The sequence below is a fragment of the Agelaius phoeniceus genome, chromosome 33 (assembly GCF_051311805.1).
Source record: "Agelaius phoeniceus isolate bAgePho1 chromosome 33, bAgePho1.hap1, whole genome shotgun sequence".
NCBI lineage: Eukaryota > Metazoa > Chordata > Aves > Passeriformes > Icteridae > Agelaius > Agelaius phoeniceus.
In genome coordinates this window covers 1,393,452-1,399,480 of record NC_135297.1, presented here as the reverse complement: position 1 = coordinate 1,399,480, position 6,029 = coordinate 1,393,452, and positions in this window count along the sequence as shown.

The following is a 6,029-nucleotide window of genomic DNA, read 5'->3' as shown; positions in this document are numbered from 1 at the left end:
CTCAGGGAGGCTCAGAAGGTATATGTTAGACGGGAGGATGAGGCACACAAAAGACAAGTTCGGATGATGGTGGCGGCAGTCAGGGAGGGACAGCGAAACAACCCTCCACCACAAGAAAGAAATGGCATGAGGAGATGTCCCCGGGATTTAGGAGGACCTCCAACTGGAGGGAGAGAAGGAACAGTGTGTTACTATTGTGGTGGAAAAGGACACGTGAAGAGGGAATGTTGAAAGAGGCTTAGGGATGAGAAAATGTTAAAAGAGGATTAGGGGGGTCAAGGGCTCTATCTATTGGGGACCCAAATGTTATCGGAGCCTTTGGTAAAACTTAAGATGGGTCCACAGCAAACCCCCATAACCTTCCTTGTAGATACAGGGGCTGAGAGATCAACAGTTCAATCTTTGTCCCCAGGATGTCAGATTTCACCTTCCACAGTACAGGTTATTGGGGCAAAAGGAGAACCCTTCAAGGTTCCTGTAATTAAAGATGTCTAAATAGAATCAGAGAAGAAAATAGGGGTAGGATCACTGCTACTTATCCCCGAAGCTAATTACAATTTATTAGGAAGAGATTTAATGGTGGAATTAGAGATAAATATAAATATTGAAGAAAAACAGCTGAAAGTCAGGTTGTGCCCTTTATGGGTCACTGACGAAGAGAAAATCAACCCAGAAGTCTGGTATACCCCTGATACAGCAGGAAGATTGAATATAGAGCCCTTCACAGTCAACATTCAAAACCCAGAAATCCCAGTAAGGATAAAACAATATCCCATGTCAGATGAGGGGCGAAGGGGACCAAAACCAGAGGTAGAACAGTTAATACAACAAGGGCTCTTGGAACCTTGCATGCCTCTCTTCAACACCCCCATCTTACCTGTAAAGAAACCAGACGGAAAATACCGATTAGTACATGATCTAAGGGAAATAAATAAGAGAACCATTGCCCGGTTCCCTGTAGTAGCAAACCCCCATACATTGCTCAGTCAATTGAAACCAGATGATCACTGGTATAGTGTTATAGATTTGAAAGATGCCTTTTGGGCGTGCCCCTTAAAAGAAGATTGTAGAGATTATTTTGCATTTGAATGAGAAGATCCTGATACCCACCGAAAGCAACAACTAAGGTGGACAGTGCTCCCACAGGGATTCACAGAATCCCCGAATTTGTTTGGGCAGGCACTAGAGCAAATAATGAAATCCTATACCCCAAACCAAGGAATAACCATTGTTCAATATGTAGATGACCTTTTGATTGCTGGAAAAAGCGAGGAATAAGTTAGAGAAGAAAGCATTAAGCTTCTGAACTTTTTAAGCATCCAGGGGCTGAAGGTGTCCAAAAGTAAATTGCAATTCATAGAAGAAGTGAAGTGCCTGGGGCACCGACTTAGTAAAGGAACTAAAACACCAGACCAAGGGAGGGTTAAGGGAATCCTCTCCCTTCCTCCCCCAAGAAATAAGAGACAAATCAGGCAGCCATTGGGTCTTGTAGGATGCTGCAGACAATGGATTGAAAACTTTAGTGGTAAAGTAAAATTTTTGTATGAAAAACTAACTGCTGAAGGTTTGATGAAATGGACTGAGAAGGATGATGAATCATTAGAACAATTAAAAGAGGAATTGGCTAATGCCCCGGTGCTAAGCCTCCCGGATGTTAGGAGACCCTTTTATTTGTTTGTTAACACTGAGGCAGGGGTAGCATTTGGGGTACTGGCTCAGGACTGGGCTGGCAGTCGAAAACCAGTAGCATTTATTTCTAAAAACTAGATCCTGTAAGCAGAGGATGGCCAACATGTTTGCAGATTATAGTGGCAACAGCCCTCTTAGTGGAAGAAGCTCTCAAAATTACCTATGGAGGAGAACTGAAAGTCTTTACCCCCCATAACATACAGGCAGTATTGCAACAAAAGGCAGAAAAATGGATAACAGACTCAAGACTTTTGAAATACGAGGGCATTTTACTGTCATCCTCTCAGTTGATACTTGAAACCACCTCTCTGCAAAACCCTGCTGAATTCTTTTTTGGAGATCCACAGGAGAATTGAACTCATGACTGCTTACATAGCATAGAAAAACAAACAAAAATTAGGCCGGACCTTGAAGAGGAAGAACTGGAAGGGGGAGAAAGGTTATTTGTGGATGGGTCCTCTAGAGTTGTTGAGGGAAAGCGAATCTCTGGATATGTGATTGTAGGAGGTAAAAATTTGGAAATAATAGAATCTGGACCCATGAGTCCTAGTTGGTCAGCCCAGGCCTGTGAGCTGTATGCAGTATTGCGGGCTCTAAAATTCTTGGAAGCTGAGGTTGGGACCATCTACACAGACTCAAAATACGCCTTTGGAGTGGTACATACTTTTGGGAAAATTTGGGAAGAAAGAGGGTTAATAAACTCCCAAGGAAGAGAATTAATACATCAGGAACTAATTACTCAGGTACTACAAGCTTTAAGAGGCCCAAAGAAAATAGCAATAGTACATGTTAAAGGACATCAAAAGGGTCTCTCCCATTTGATCAGAGGAAACAACACAGCAGACAGAGAGGCAAAGGAAGCTGCTCTCAGAAAATTCTGGGATCAGGGGATAAGGAGAATGCGAGATGATGAGAAAGTTCGAGTCCTGAGCTTCACAGCCCAGGAAAAGGAGAAATTAGACAAAATGGGAATAAAAGAGAATGGGGGTATTCGAAAATTGCCAGATGATAGGGAGGTACTGCCAAAATCTATGGCCCAAGAATAGTGCAGCAGCTGCATGACCAGACTCATTGGGGAACCCAAGCCTTAGTAGATCAGTTTACTATTAAGTACATGTGTATAGGAATTTACGATAGAGCAAAACAAGTAGTTAGGGGATGTATAACATGCCAAAGAGTTAACAGACATCAGGCTCGAGAAAGGATTCCAGGAGGAAGGGAATTAGCACAACGACCTTTCTCACATGTACAAATAGATTTCACCGAGCTACCGAAAGTAGGGAGATACAAGTACTTCTTGGTACTGGTAGATCATCTAACCCACTTTGTAGAAGCACATCCTACATCGCGGGCTACTGCAAATGAGGTGATTAAAACCCTGCTGGAAGAAATAATCCCTAGGTATGGACTAGTAGAAATATTAGACTCTGATAGAGGTCCCCATTTTGCAAACAAAGTACTGAGAGAGGTTACCAGGGCCTTAGGCACTAAATGGCAATATCACACCCCTTACGGCACCCTCAAAGCTCAGGGAGGGTGGAAAGGGCAAATGGAGAAATCAAGAAGCAACTCACCAAGCTCATGGTAGAAACTAAAATGTCTTGGGTCAGATGTTTACCCATGGCATTGCTAAACATGAGAACCCAACCTAGGACGGATGTGGGAATCTCTCCCTTTGAAATGCTTTATGGAATGCCTTACGACTTAGAACTCCCGGGGAACCATCCTTGCATGCAAGATAGTCAAATTCAGGGTTACATACAACAGTTAATGAAATGGAGGGAGGAATTAAAACGAAAAGGGCTATTGGGACAAATACCCCCTTTGGATATAATAAGGCATAAGCTTAAACCCAGAGATAGGCTCCTAATTAAGATTTGGAAAGAGACATCCCTAACACCCCACTGGGAAGGTCCCTATGTTGTCCTGTTTACCACAGAAACAGCCATCCCAACTGCTGAAAAAGGCTGGACACATGCCAGTCGAGTGAAAGGACCCACCACTGCAGACACCCCTGGGAGGTGACCAGTCGCCCTGGAGATCTACGGCCAACCCTTCGGAAGGCACAGGGACCTGCGCCAGCTGGGAACGTGAATGACTGAATTAGGGGTCAGAGAACTATACCGACTGAGACTCTTGGTAAGAAAACCCCTACAGGAACTGGAACAGGAGTTAAAGTGCCCTCTGCCGTGGAAAACCTGGAATGAACTGACGCTTGCTCTTTCAGTAGTGGCTGAAGTGAGGTGAGAATTATGCAATTAGACCGAGTGTCTTAAATGTCGGGAATCTTCTTGTCGGGCGTGGGTAAAAATCTTTTGCGGGGGCTGTAAAGACAAATGGTGGATTCTGCAGTCACATTTGGTGGGGAGTGCATGGTGTCTTACTTGTGATTGGGATTGGAGAAGAGCAAATCCATTAAGAGCCTTAAGAGAATTTATAAGGATCCCTGGAGAGCAGGAGATCCCCGACAGAGAAGCAGCGTCACTAGTTGAAAATGTAGAACAGAAGAGATTGGGCCCTGGCATGGGAATTCCAACACCAATTGCATAGGATCACACGCCAAAACCAGACAGTCATATTAACTACCTTGTGTAAGAAGGGAATCCACGTTCCTCTGGGGTGGCAAGTGAGGCCTGACAAGTGGAATAGCACGATTCGCCGCTATTCCCAAGTGTATAAACAACAAAAACGTAGGGAGCGTAGGGAAGAACGACGTAACTCTAGGAAGACAGGAGAAAGGGAATAAAAGGCAAAGGGTAGACCCTAAGTAGGTGTGGGACTCAGGCCCTGTAAAGCTCGCTAGGGACGGCAGAGAGTCCATCGTAAAATCAAAGAAATCCTTTGCAGGAGACCCTTTGCCTGGAGGCCTGACAGCCTGCCCTTAGGAGTGGGGGCAGGAGTTAAGGAGAAAGCCCAAATAATGCACCCCCTGGAGCCTACCCCTGCTGCCGAGAAGATAATGATCCCTGCAGAGCGACGCACCCGGGCTGGCAGGCGAGGCAGAGAGGTGAGGAGTAGTGGGGGAGAGCAACGGAGCACAGGAACAGGAACGGAGCACAGGAAAGCCCCAGGTAAAAGAGATATGAGTACAAAAGGAGAAAGAATTTTGTTGCTAGGACCCTGCTCTGCTTGGCGAGCTCCCTTAATTATTATAACCCTGAGCCTCCCGGCTGCCTGGGGAAACCCTCATCAGCCTTACAAAGAGAACATGATCCCCCTAAATAAATGGACCTGATCCCTGACTCATCTCAGGCCTTTTTGCAATCTACTGGATCTATGGGGAATACCACAGGTTTAAGTTTACTAACATTAGTACTGCATGACAGGCTGCCATACGCTAGACACGAATGGAAGAAGCAGAAAACCTGGCAGCTTCAAGGAGTAGTGGGAGAACAAATTAATATTGGATGTCGAATGGTTAGTGGGTCTGACTATACTAACACAATTGCAATCAGTGTTTCCATGGGTCAGGAGGATAAACAAATAGCAGATTGTGCATACCCAATCAGACGAGACTGCTGGCAAAACTTCACATGAACTCACACTGCAGAGGTAGACTGTCTCTGGTCGAAAGATACACAGGGCCTTTCTTTTAAATTTATAATAGATACTAAAACACACTCTACCACTGCTGAACCTCACAATATCACTACTCCACCTGCACCACCAGTTATACTCACCCCAAAAATTTTCCGAATTGGACCTTATATAATCAGGAAAACTGGTCAACAACAAATATTCTTCAATCCAGCATGGTCTCTCAAACAGGTCGAACTGCTGATGCAGACCAATGTTTCAGACATCCAGCCAGCTTGTTCTCCGTTTTTGCAAACATCCTTTGAAGGCTGGACCATTTGGCTCTGGAAACGCAGCTCTTTTAAAACAAGGAAACCTAGAGATGTGACCGGTGTTCTAGGCACAGGATTGGGAATTCTGAATAGCATTGATTCGGAAGTACTAATGAACAAATTGGCTGCTACGACTAGAGATCTGTCCAAATTACAGCAACCAGTGAAGGCATCTCTGTTAGCCTTGGGGACACACCAGTGGATGCTGTCAAACATTTTGCCAAATTGGGAAAGAGTAAATGTGAATGATCACAAATTGGTGATTGATGCACTCAGTGCTGCACAAAATAATGTTTCCTTAGCCCTCAGCTGTATCCAAGCACAATTGTGGATGCAGTCAGTTTCTGCCTCAATTATAAGAGAAGGCGAGGAAGGCACTTTCCCCACAGAAATTCGGAAAATAATCTGGGACAATGCCAACGATTTTGAAAGAGAATTCCAGTCCTGGTGGAAACTGGTAAATTTTACCTATAATGCTATTTCAAATACAGC